Here is a 14244-nt window from a genome sequence, read left to right on the forward strand (position 1 = left end):
TGGCCAATTCTCATTTGATAATTAAGATTTGGAGTGCCAAACCATTACATCCTTTTAGAAAAACTAAGTTGTGATTCATTACGTTCATTTTAGGTAATAATCACCATTTTTTAAAAAGATTTGATCACATGTGAAAAATTGATTCATTTTTAGAAAGATAGTTGTGTGGGATAATTTCCATTGCTATTTTTTAAAATTTTAAAATATTCAAGTATTTTTGAATTTCAATACTCAATTTAGGAAAATAGGTGAATGCTATAATAAAAGAGATTTTTCTGGGGTAAAGAGAATGCCAAATGTTAGGTACCGTTAGTAGAAAAAACTTATGGATAAGAGGAATAGTTTTTAAGAATAAAAATATTTTGAGAATGTTTGTTTCAGTTCATGAAAGAAGTTGTCAGCCTATTCAAAGGCTATGTCATGAAAATTTGGATAAAAAATGGTTTCGAGAATTGCATTATGACAATTAAAGACATTTGGCATTGATTTCATGCATCGCATTCATTGCATGCATTTTATGCATTATATTCATTGCATGTATTCCATGTATTGCACTGATTGCATACTCTTGGCAAATAGGAAAGATAACAGCTTACGCTTAAAGATTTGATTGAAAAAAAAAAAAAACTTTTCAAGATAAGATTTTTTTAGATAAGAAAACTTTGATAAAGAGATCAAATTTTACCTTAGGGAATTTTTATTAAAAATTTGAAGTATCAGTTTTGAAAACCTCCAATATCATTTTGTAAAACCTTTAGGTAATCTTGTTCAAAACCTTTGCGTGTTATTTTTAAAACTTTCACAAATTTCTTCCAAAACCTTTAGGTACCTCTTCAAAGCTTTTGAACTAATCTCCAAGTCTTTCGTGCATATCAATAAGACCTTTGAGCATGATCTTCAATACTTTTCGGGTATCTTTTTCAAAATTTTAAAGTTGTAGAGTCTTTATTTTAAAAAAGCTTTTTTTAAAGTTTGATTTGCAAGACCTTCGAGCATAATCAATAAGACCTCTGGGCACAAGATAAAAATAATTTATAAGACCTCTAGACATGATCTTTTAAAACCTCCAACTACCTTTTTCAAAATTTAAAGTTGTAAAGCCTTTGTTTTAAAGGATTTTTTTTTCAAAGTTTGATTTGTAAGACCTTCAAGTATCACCAATACCTCCAATCATACAATGAAAACAATTTGAAGATCTTCAGGCATAATCTCTGAGTCATCTAGGCATAATCTATAAGACCTTTGGGTATGTTATTTTAAAAACTCTAGGTATCTTTTTCAAATTTTAAAATTGTGGTGCCTTTATTTTAAAGAAGCTTTTTTAAAAGTATGATTTGTAATACCTCCGAGCATAATTATTAAGACTATTGGGCACAAGATAAAAATGATTTGTAAAAGCTCTAGGAATAATCTCAAAATCCTCTGGACATGATCTTTAAGACCTCCGAGTATGATATTTTAAAACCTTCAGGTATCTTTTCAAATTTTAAAGTGGATGAGCCTTTATTTTAAAGGAGTTTTTTCAAAGTTTGATTTGTGAGACCTCTGGCATAATCATTAAGACCTATGTGCACAAGGTAAAAGCGATTTGTAAAACCTTCGAGTATAATCTTTAAGTCTTTCTAGCATGATCTATAAGATTTTTAGGCATATTTTTAAAACCTCAAGATACTTTTTCTAAATTTTAAAATTGTGTACTTAATGTTAAATGAGCCTTTAACTTTTGAAGTTGTATGCCTTCGTATTAAAAGAGCCCTTAATTTTAATAGTGGGGTCCTCTATTTTTGAGGAGTCTTTGCCAAAAAAAAAAAAAGGAAATAATTTGGACTTGGACGTAATATATGTCTATGTCCTTGTGCAATTCCCATTTCACAAAGCTATGTAAAAAGGGGTAACTGTAGATACCTTATTTAGTTTGGAGCCAGAACTGATTGGATTTTGACTCGCTTCAAGCCCGATCGTCAAATTTTTTATTTTTTACTTTATGTTTTTACTTTTTTTTTTAGGGTAATTATCTGTATATATGTATATTCTTTTTAAATTTTATTTATCCTCTTATTTTTATTATCATTTTGCTATTATTATTTTATCTTTATTGTTGATTATCTCTAACCATATCTATTCATTTGATTTCATTCAATTTATCCCATTTTGCATTCAATTATCTAATAATTGCTAATTAAAAAAAAAAGAAAAAAATTGAAAGGAACTTGAATTTTGAAATATGGTTTATTTGATAATCTTCACTAGAAAAAGCTTGGAAGTTATGATTGACTTTGGTGATAATCCTTGGTTTGAAACTCCTAATCCTAATTGAGATGAAATTCATCTAAATCTCCTTATAAGTACACAATAACACAGACGACAAAAGGAGATGGGAGAAAGGGGGAAAGCTACAAAAAATTTAATAGTTTGTTAAGATTTTAGCATAGCTTTCTAGGATATAACACCATTGCCAAATTGAAAGCCACTATCAGTTAGCCTAGCTCCATTAATAGTTTAACCTAATGTTAACTAAAACCAACCTAGCTACCTAAAAATTAACCTTTATTTTTCACTGTTACCCTTACTATTACTAAACAATCAAAACGTGCCATTAAAGCCAATAATTCATCCTCAATAACTCAAAAATAGAAACCAAGCCATAATCTCAAAGATTTGTAATTCAATTATAAAAATAAATGGCAATATCTAATGATGAAATTTTTAGAAATTACAAATAGTTAATTTTTTAAGAAATCTCTATGTGAAGAAGTTCTCTAAATTTAGATCAAATGATGGAATAATTTAAATGAAATTTCAACCAAAGTGATTGTATTCATTTTCAAAATTAAATAAAAAATATTGCTTATAATTTGTTTGAAAATATATGAAAAATATTAAAAGATGAAATCCCAATCAAATCACAAATGGTGAACTTTCTAAAAGATTTCTAGGTAAAAAACTTTTCTAAAACTCAACCTAAATGGTGGAAGAGTTTAGATAAGATTTTAAAAAAAATTGGCATTTTATTTTCATTCTAAAAATCAAGAAATAAATAATGTATAAAGCTCTACAAAAGGAAGCTTAAAAATTGCAGATTCTTAGAAAAGTATTTCTAAATTTGGTCCAAATGATGAAAAGTTTAGATATATTTTTAATACCAATAAAAAAATTTTAGACATAAAACTTACAAAATAAAGAATAAATTATGAGGATAAAATTCTTAGTAATCACAAATGAATAATTATTTAAGAAATTTTTAGATGAGAAAATATTTATAATTTGGTCAAAATGGTGAAAAATTTAGATATATTTCGATAAAAGCAAGATTTAACAAAAAAAATGGTTAAGCCTTTTTTTTGACAATAAAGCCTCTTTAAAAAAATAAATGAGATTTTTGAATACTCTCGAAGTGATAAAGTCTTTTAGAAATTCTTTCAAATTGATGAAAAAATCTTAGAAATTATTTTTGATATTTAGATATTAAAATATAATATAAGACCATTAGAACTAAGATCTTTAAAATTTTTTGATATTAGATTGGTGCCATCCTTTAGATAAATGTGTGGGGATACTATAACCTACCCTATATATAACTGAACTCTCTAACTTAATTCTAAAATACAAATTAGAACATATTCTTAAAGAGATAGATTCACCTAAATGGCTAATCACACTCGACAAAAAGAATGGTGGTGACTCTTAACGTTGTATCTAACGATAAGTTTATGGACTTATACAAACTTAAGACTAAATTAAGTGTGCTTTGTTTTAAAAAAAATTAATTTAATAAAAATAATAAATATAGCTCAAATTAAAACAATAAAATTATTGATAATATCAATTTAATATATATTTTTTTAATATCAAACTAATATAAATTATATATATGTTATATTACTTATTAAATTTCTTACAATTTATAATATGATTGAAAATAAATTATATATTTTTAATTATCATAGGTATACGTGTCATTATATCATTTATAATAAATTATTATAAATATTTACTTTTGTTTGAATCAATTGTTTCTTTGAAACTTATTGAGTCAATTCTAATTCAATTCAATTTCATAATCTAAGTCTTTTGGGGCTTAGGAGCCCAAGTCCCAAAAGTGCAATGCAATTATTAATGCACTTAAAGATTAGGTTGTTTTAATTTTATATATTTTTTATTAATAACAATAAAAATAAAGGTCAAAAGTAAAAAAAAAAAATCAAAAGTAAAAAATTATAACAAAGAGCTTAAGCAACTTAATTAAAGTTGCAAATCACCCATGCCTTTTTGTTACCAAATTTTGCAATAAATTTAGGATGAAAAGTCTTCTTTAATTTTAAAAAATTTGGGATTTGAACCCTAGTGAGTTTTATAATTTGAGTCAAAAAAGATTTTTGAAAAAATTATTTTTCCTTTCTCAAAAAAGATTTTTTTAAAAAAATCCCTATACTATCAAGATCTTCTATCAACACCTTAATCGAACCACTAAAAAACACGCACCACCAAAGCCCAACTCACCTAAAATGAAGCAACCTAAAAAAAAAAAAAAAAAAACCATAGACATGAGACTCATAAGCAAACACAATAAAAAAAAAAAAAACTCAACACATCCCTAATGGGTAGAAACAGCATAAAAAAAACAAAAAAATACATAAAAAAAGAAAAGAGGGAGTTTTTGTGATTTTCAAGCTTAGGTTGTTGTAGTTTGTTTTGGACTAAGATTTTTGGAGAAAAATGAGCCTAGAACAAGGTGAGGATTATAGTCTACAATGGCAACCATCAGAGCAGCGGAAAGACAAGACTTTTTCTTTTTGTTGAAGCTATATGTTCCAGGCTAGATTTAGGAATTTCAATTGGTTTTAAGGCAAAACTGAGGTCGAAATAATGATGAAAAGGTAAGGAAGAACACTTGGGGTGAAATTTGAAAGTTTCCTGGCATCTGCGAATGGCAACCAATGATAGCGTAAGGTGACAACTACCCAGTCAGATTATGGGCTTGAGGTGAAATATTTTTTTTTAAACTTTGTTTTTATATAAAAAAAAAAAAACTGACTTGAAGGATTTGCATATGGACTTGGCTTCGATTTTACTAAGTAGGCCTAAACTGGTCCGATTGAACCGTAGACTAAATCATTCCAAATTGCATTAAAAAAGGGGATTAAACCACTCCAAATTGCTTGAAAACCACCTTGAACCATCTAAACTAATTTTTGGATCGTTGACCATGTTAACCAATTATTTTGGGTAAAATTTTTATTTTATTTATCTTTTTATTTATGTATATTTAAAATTTTAAACCCTTGCAATAAATATTTAATATTGTTAGTAAAAATAAATTCTAATTTTCAAAATTTGGTAAAATTCAATTCATCTTAAATATAAAAAAATTGTAATAAATAAAAAGGAAAAGAAAATATTTTCTAATGATGGGATTTTCTAGAAGTTTAAATAGTAATTCTTACAAAATTTTTAGATGAGAAAATTTTTTTAAAATGATGTCAAAGTATTGAAGTCTCTAGAAAAACTTTTAATACACAAGATTTCATATATTTTTTTTCAAGAGAAATTATTAAATTATAAAAACAAAAAATAACAAAAAGATAAATATTGAAAAGAATAAATTAAACAAGATAATAGATAATAAATAATAACAAAACAAAAGATTTAGTGAAATCACATGCACATCATATTTTATGATTCGTATTTCATGCATGTATATTAATTTTGAAAATAAATGAAAATTTTTTGATAATAAGATTTTAAGAAAATTTGAATAGTAATTCTTTAAAAATCTTTAGGTAAAATGATTTTTCTAAAATGCTATTGAAATATTAGAGCATTTAAGATAATTTTCAATAAAAATTTCTCGTTCACCTTTTATTTGTTAAACAAATAAGAATGATTTTTTTAATATAAAAAAAGGAAAAATTACTCAAGATAAGTTATGAGTATTACATTATGCATTTTATAAATATTGATTTTGAAGATAAATTTAAACATCTGAAAATGAGATTTTAAGAAAATTCAAGTAGTAATTACTTATAAATTTTTAATTGAGAAAAATTCTTTCATTATTACCAATGTATTAGAACATACTAAGAGTTTTTCAATAATAATTTTTTAATTTATTTTCCCAAAATAAAAATAAAATAATAATTTTTATAAAAAAAGAAAAAAATTTTGTGAAGAAAATGAAATAAAAAAAATCAAAATTATGATAAATAAATGGAGTCAAGAAAATTAATTTTAAATATCAAAATGTGATCTTTTTAGTCAAAATTAAAAGATAATACATAATTAATTGATACTGCTTTTAAAATAATCACCATAGAGGTTATTAATCGTTTCCTATATAAAACTATACTTTCGAATTCGACTTTATTTTTTGCAAGGTCAAAAATTATCTTTTAAAAAAATCTTAATTAAATTTAAGATTTTATTAAAAATATAAGTTTTATTAAACAATCAATCACACATAATTAAAAAAATATTAGTAGTGATTCTTTATATTTTAAATTTATCGAACAACCTCTAAAATCGTTATAAAAATTATATAATTTCTTATAATTTTATACGGATATCAACTGTCATATGATTTGTTATAAAGTATATAAAACAAGATATTGATTTGTGTATATACATTATGTTTATATTATAATTATATTATTAATTTTTAATAATGTAATTTAGAATAAATTATATATTGAGTGCAATTATACTAAAATATAAAATAATAAGCTATTAAATGATGGATTACAATTTTACTAAAATGATTATTTGTATGATAATTATATTATTAATATACAAATAATTGCATATTAAATATGTATGAGAATTAAATATTTAAAATAATTTTTTTATGATTATATTAAATATATAATTATGTATTATAATTAAAAGTTTAAAATAATCTATTTATATTTATATTAAATTAAAATAAATATAAAAAATTATTAAATATGATAAATGAGATAAAATATATTTCGTGTATATTATATATATATATATATTTGTTTGGTATAATTTAATTAAACGTAATTTTTGAATTGTATAAATGTTAAAATTTATATTGACATGATTAAATATGTAATATATTTTTTTAAAATTTATATAATTTTTTTGTGTTGTTTTAATGTTATATTATCGTATCGTTTTTAAATTTATTAAATTTAATAAAATAACATATTTTACAAACTATAATATTTATATTTTTAAATATTAGTTATATTTTTATATTTTAATAAAATTATAATAAAATTTAATTTGAATTCAATTAAATAATTTATTTTAATTTTAAAAATTAGTAAATTATGATCCGCATCCGAATGACATGATCTTAATTACCCGACCTTCAAACTTAGAATACTGAAACCTGAATTGATCGAAATAGAAAAAAACCTAACTCTGATAAGTCGAACCTAAAATAATTTAAATCTAAAATAATCTGAAATCAAAATCATCCAATCCAAATTAAATGGATAGTTTTAAAATCGAAAATCAAAAGACCCACCCAGTCCCGAATCCGCCATTTGATATGCCTTCATGAACGTTGGTGGACTGCAGTAAAAATGTACACTCCTGCTCCGCAGTCTAGAGTTTCACTATCACGATCACTAATTTACGATCCAAACTAGAAGACAACATTACCTTCTTGCTTCCTTTCCAAGAAAACCCAAAGCTTTCCAACCATTAGTCCTTCCTTCCAACATGTTCCGATCTCTTTCCCTCAAACGGTCCTTCCAAACCCACCTCAAAACTCTCATCGATTGCCCTCAACCACTAACTCCACCGCCTCTCCCCTTCTCTCCAATCGGCACCCTCTCAACCGCCTCTTCTTTTTCCTCTTCTGCCGACTCCGAGCTCTGCAAGTACCTCGGCTTCACCGCCCTCCTCCTCTTCTGCGGCGCTGCCAATTACTATTTCTTCCAGTTTTCCGACAACGCCAAGCACAAAAAGGCCCAAATCTTACGTTACGCACCACTCCCGGTTGACCTCCACGCCGTCTCCAACTGGAGTGGGACCCACGAGGTCCAGACCCGACATTTCCACCAGCCCGAGAATCGTCAGCAACTAGGGAAGTTGGTTGAGAGTGGAATGAGAAGCGGGCTAAGGTTCGTTGTCCTCGAATGGGATTGGGTTGGCCCGTGGAGGGATGGTGAATTTGGCGTTGATGGATAAGGTGGTGGAGGTGGATAAGGAGAAGAAGAGGGTGAGGGTTCAAGTGGGGATAAGAGTGCAGCAATTGGTGGATGAGATTAAGGAATATGGCCTAACTCTTCAGAACTTTACTTCCATTAGGGAGCAGCAGATTGGTGGCATTGTTCAGGTTTTTCCTTTTTTTATTTTTTTGTTTTTTGTGTTTCATAGTTATTTCTCTTTAGCATGGATAATAGTATAAGCCAGTTTTATTGTCATTTTTCTTACTTGAATTTTGCTTTAAAAATAAAAAAATATATAACTATTTTATGATCAAATGCATGATTGTACTTTTACATGAAATGGTTACATCAGAATTGTTGTTGCATTTCATTTTTTTTCGTTTTTAGTGAACTATAATTTTGTTTTTTCTTTTAACCATTCGCTTTTACTTTGTACTTTTGAAGAAGTAAATTATAAAAAGTGAATTTCAAGTCGCAAAAGTAACAATCTATATATCTAATGTACATGGTATTTCTGACATTTGATTCGGAAAAAGTTTTTGTTTTCGGCCTTAGAAATAACAAAGAATGTTGAAGAGGCATGTTTAGTTTAAATTCAATTTGGCTTTTATTTGCTATGCATGCTTGAAGTGCAACCTAAGCATAATTAATATAATTCTACTCAGTTCTTGGTGACAAAATTTGTTGTACCTTACAACTTTTATTTCCTATATAATTTACCAATTTCTTTTGCTTCAAATGTTGCAACCTTTGGGGCTGTGGTAGACTGGTAATTTTCTGAAGAAATTAGCTTCACGAAGCCTAAGAATATTTTTATGATATACAGTTTTTTGGTTCTGTAAAAGGAGGAGAAGAAAAACTATGAAAGAAAAAGATAATTTCACAATATCTTGTTGCTTGTATTACATGGAATTGGGGTTTGGTCGGATTCCAAGTCTTAGGTTTGTCTTAGTTATATTTTTCAATATATTGGACAGTCCAGTGGCAACTTACCATGTCCTTATTGGTCTAACTGTGAATTTTGGATGAAGTGAAAAGTTAGTGAGCCAAGCTTGTTTCATTATTAATGAAGTAAATTGCATGAAGGTGTGTCCTTTTTCAGTTAACTACTTTGATCTGACCTTCCTCTTTTTCATCTTCTTGTCTTCAGGTAGGTGCTCCTGGTACTGGTGCAAAATTGCCTCCCATTGATGAACAGGTCATTAGCATGAAACTTGTTACTCCTGCCAAGGGAACAATAGAGCTTTCAAAAGTGAAGGACCCTGAGTTATTTTATTTAGCTCGCTGTGGTCTGGGGGGCCTTGGAGTGGTTGCTGAAGTGACCATTCAATGTGTTGAAAGACAAGAACTTGTGGAGCATACAACCGTCTAGAACATGAAAGACCTCTAGTAAAACCACAAGTAATTTATTTTTCCTGTATCTAGAATTAGAAATTTCCTTCTATCTCATAAAATTATTGGTAACTTGCAACTAGGTTATCAATACCTAGCACTTTCTTTGACTTTCAATATTTTTCCTGTGGATGATTAGGATTGATCTTGTTAATTTGTAACATATATGCTTTTATCATGATTTATCAGATACTCAAAAAAATTTGGGATCAATGTGAAGTTTGCCTGGTATTAAGTCATGCATTACATATTTTGCATATGGTTATAATCTTTGACAATCCATTATTTTTATATGAGTCTAATTGGAAAAATACTAATATATTTCTTTTCATAGATCAAAGAATGAATAATGGAAGAAGTATTTGATTTCAAACATTGAAAGCCTTTTACCGTTTTGCTTGTAGGAAGATGTTGTCGGAGAATAAGCATGTCAAGTACTTGTACATTCCTTACACTGACACTGTTGTGGTTGTGACATGCAACCCTGTTTCAAAATGGAGAGGGCCACCCAAATTCAAACCCAAATATACTAAGGATGTGGCTATGCAGCATGTTCGTGAGCTCTAACAGGAATCTCTAAAGAAGTACAGGTACTGCTATTGTCTTTAGATACTTATCCAATTTGTTGAAAATGGGGCCAATGGAAATGGTGGTCTTGTTTCTTTGTGCTTGCAATAGCCTTGCTGGAAATTATTCTTTTTTTTTTTCCCTTTCTTTAATTTCTTTTAGTTCATTATTTTTATTAGTTTTATATTGGTTTGAATAGCCTTGTTGGAGTAACTGAGAAAAGGTGAGGAAAGAATGAACTTGATAAATTACTTACACGACTGTTTTGAATTTGGTTTTTTATCTGTCAACTTTCTTACTATTTAATTTCATGCCCACTTTCGCTATGTGTAATGGGTCCTGATCAGAGACTCATTTGGATTGGTTGGCTGGGAGCTGCTAGCTGGAAAGTGGAAGCACTGTTGTTTCTTCTTTCTATTGTTTAGGATACTGATGTTAGCTGGTTCCTATTATTATCCATGGCGAAACTTGCATAACAGTGTCTTTTTTCAATATGGTGGTGAATAGCTGCAGAGAATGGATATTTACATTGTTCTATGGAAGAAGAAACTAGCAATTATTTTCACTATTTATTGATCAATTTGAATTAAAAAAAACGTATAAAACTGGGATCAATCAAAACCTTTTTTTTTTTTAAATATATAGTTATCTTCAAGGTGAGGGAACTCAACATAAGCCCTTCTTTTTAAAGGAGGGATGTGGCTACCAATTAGGTCGTGCCTTTGCCATATTTTGTGTGGTTTTGATAGTGATTCTAAATGCTGAATGTTAATTCGTGTTTGGTATTCAAATAGCTGAGAATTGTCCTTCTATTTTGTGTTTATCACAAGGGGAATAGGTAACCTTTTTGATCATACAGGTTTAATTTTCCATTCCCTGTCTGTTGTAATGGATTGATATCCACTTTTTATGTGACTTTTCTTATGGTTATGTGTCAATTTCAGATTTTCAGTCAATTATCTGCTTGACTTAGTTTTCTGCAGGGCTAGAGAAATTACAACTAAATCTCCTGACTGCAATGAACCAGACATAAATGAGTTCTCATTCACAGAGTTAAGAGATAAACTGCTTGCTATTGATCCTCTCAACGAAGATCATGTCATGAAGGTTAATCATGCTGAGGCTGATTTCTGGAGGAAGTCTGAGGGATATCAAGTTGGATGGAGTGATGAAATCTTGGGCTTTGATTGTGGGGGGCAACAATGGGTATCAGAAACCTGTTTTCCTGCTGGAACTCTTTCCAAGCCTAGCATGAAGGACCTTGAGTACATAGAAGAGCTGAAGCAAATCATTGAGAAGGAAGAGATACCTGCTCCTGCTCCTATAGAGCAGCAACCAGAGCCGGATGAATCCTGCTTCAAGCACAGTAGAAGATGACATATTCTCATGGGTAATTTCTTTTTCCCTTCAATTTCAGTCTTCTGTCTTCATTCCTTCTCTTCTAGGATTTAGCAAAATCATTGAGGAATAGACAGCAACAGGTGTTCCTTTTTCTCTCCAACATGATCTGAAATTCACTAGCTATGATATTTCATTTCAGCTCTTCTGAAATTTTGATATTTCCTTCTGAATTTGAGTTCCATAGCAGCTATTTATTTTGCCCTTACTGGATGGCAAAATTTTGAATTATTTTCAGCATTTCATGCTTTTATTAGGATCACGTGTTTCCTGTTGAGTTGTCTTCTCTTTAAATTTGGTATTCAAATATAGATCTCTCTTACCTTCCTTGTAAATACATGTCCAAGTTCATAAGTGCATGCATGCACACATACTGATTTGGCTTTGTCCATATTAATTCCGGTTAACTTTGTTTTTAAGTTGAACTTGTCAAATTGTATGTACTTGGCTTCATCCTGCTGACAGCTTAGCATATGTTGTTTAAAAAATTTTAAAAATGTATATTATATCTATTACAAAGCCCTTAGATAAAGAAAAGATAAACCTATGTTGTTTTCCCAAAATCTTTCACATAAGGAAATAACTTTTCAGGTGAAATTTTGTTAGAATATATGACAAAAAAGACTGTTGCTATCATTGGGAACATGGATTTGGGAGAATGGATTTGGATTTGATTTATTATATAATTTGTTAGTGATTATAGCAAAATTTTATCTAAAAACTAGTTAAAATTCATTATGCATTTGAGAGGATATAACTGGATGAATTTCAAATTTCCTATGTCATTAAGGAATTTCAAATCCACTACTAAATAGAGATCCAGCAAATCTATAAATTTGAAAATAATTAAAAAAGTCATATTTTCAAGAATTCTGTCACCCACATTTATAGTAAATTTAAAATCTAAATTCCTTATTTCAAATTCAAGTTCTAAACACAACTTAGAAGAAACTGTCAAACCTCTAATAAAAAAGATATCCATTTCTCAACGTAGCAGCTTTTTGGTTCTAAATGAGTAAATGTTATTTGGGACCTTAGCTAGACAAGGAAGCCAGATTCTAAGAGTCAGATAAAATATTTTGGAATCTTGTACAACCTTTGACACGAATGTTTGAAACTCAAAACCAGTATTAATTTCTTGTGAGTACTAGTTACCAATAACCTTAACCGTTCTTTTCTTTGATAAAATCAAATCAATGTAAGGGTCTGGTATGTGTGCTGAGTAGATAACGTTTTTGGTTGAATTTCTTGTACTTCTCATATCTAAATCTGCTTTTCTTTTTGTATCTATAATCATGTACGTTCCTACAATGGATGCCTGTCAGAGAAAGGAAATAACAGAAGAATTCTTCCACTACAGGCATCTTACGCAGGCACAGTTGTGGGATAAGTATTCTGCGTCTGAACATTGGGCTAAGATTGAGGTAATGAATATGTCTTGATAATATTCTTGTTTATCTTTGTTTAAGAGTAAAACCACGGCCATATATCTACAGTGTCTGGCTTATATGATTGTTTGCCTAATAACTTAAGGTTTCTTGAGGTTCTAAAATTTGCTGAGTTCAGTTTGAGTAAGGCATAGAGTTTCAATGCTTGACAGTTAAAGACTTTTTTAATTAGAAAAAAATTACTTTCTCCAATGTTCTTATTTAGATAGTACAATTGAAAATTGGCCATTCACCTATGTGGATATGTTGTGAGCAATATGGCACCGAGCTCAGTTGAACATTAGTTTTATGAAAGTTTGTTTGGATTATCCCTAGGGTCAGATGTTCGTGTGCATGTCTGTGTGTAAATCCTGTAAAAGTTATGCAGAAATCAGGTGAAACCTGCTGGCTTATGCTTCTTTGTTCATGCACTTGAACGTGCATTTTGTGACTAAATTTAGGTCATTTATGGTGTCAATATCCTACAGAAGTTGACTTCTAATAAAACTTGTGCTGCTTGTTTGAGCAGAAGTAATTCCACACAGTGTGCAGGTTCCAAAGAACAAGGAAGAACTTGAAGCTCTGCAAGCTAGGCTCAAAATGCGTTTTCCAGTGGCAGCATATAGCAAAGCACGGAGGGAATTGAATCACAACAGGATCCTTTTTAATAACATGCTTGAAAAGATGTTCCCATTATCAGACAATGTTTGAAAAGTACACGCTACTGGTTAGTTCTTTATTCATTTTAAATCTTAAGAATTCAAATGCAGTTGGTCTGTTCTTTTGGCCAATTTGGTGGAAACATCTTTAGCACTAAGCTTGTACACCCAAATGGAAGGACATGAGGACATTTCTGTGTTTTAGAATTTTTATACATATAATAAGTGGTTCCGATTATCAGTATTTATTGACGCTACCGAACTTGCTATCAAAGTTCAGCTGTATCTATGGACAGTAGGAAGAAAAGTAGTTTTGATGATTTATAGGGGGTCTGATGATTTATGGACTGACTCGGTTGGGTATTGGATGGATCATATCTATGATTTTCATTTTTATCAATCCCATTTGTTTCGAGTGTTATGGTTTTGCTAATTCTGCTCTCCCAACCGTATTTGCAATGTCTTTGGTGATACACCTTGTGTTCTTTGCTCGGGAGTACTTAATCCCAGTTTAGGAACTTTATAGTTAGCTAGAGCATGATTGGATGTTATCCTCAAACCTTGGCCATAATAAACTGTTCCCAGCGCTTGATTTCTAAGAGAAAATGTCATCTCACCTATTGGCACCATCATAGAGGAGGCAAGATGAAGGTTAACCAG

The 14244-nt window shown here is 29.4% G+C and overlaps 1 pseudogene across 1 annotated transcript; it reads left to right on the forward strand.

Moving 5' to 3' along the window:
* The first annotated feature begins 7375 nt into the window (after positions 1-7375).
* On the forward strand, positions 7376-13830 carry LOC111296404 (L-galactono-1,4-lactone dehydrogenase, mitochondrial-like; annotated as a pseudogene). Its single transcript, XR_016346886.1, has 6 exons — positions 7376-8308; positions 9292-9542; positions 9938-10123; positions 11084-11490; positions 12824-12922; positions 13478-13830. The product of XR_016346886.1 is annotated as an L-galactono-1,4-lactone dehydrogenase, mitochondrial-like (transcript).
* The last annotated feature ends 414 nt before the right edge of the window (positions 13831-14244 follow it).

The sequence above is a fragment of the Durio zibethinus genome, chromosome 12, assembly GCF_047325235.1.
Source record: "Durio zibethinus cultivar Kanyao isolate XHJ-2024 chromosome 12, ASM4732523v1, whole genome shotgun sequence".
Classification (NCBI taxonomy): domain Eukaryota; kingdom Viridiplantae; phylum Streptophyta; class Magnoliopsida; order Malvales; family Malvaceae; genus Durio; species Durio zibethinus.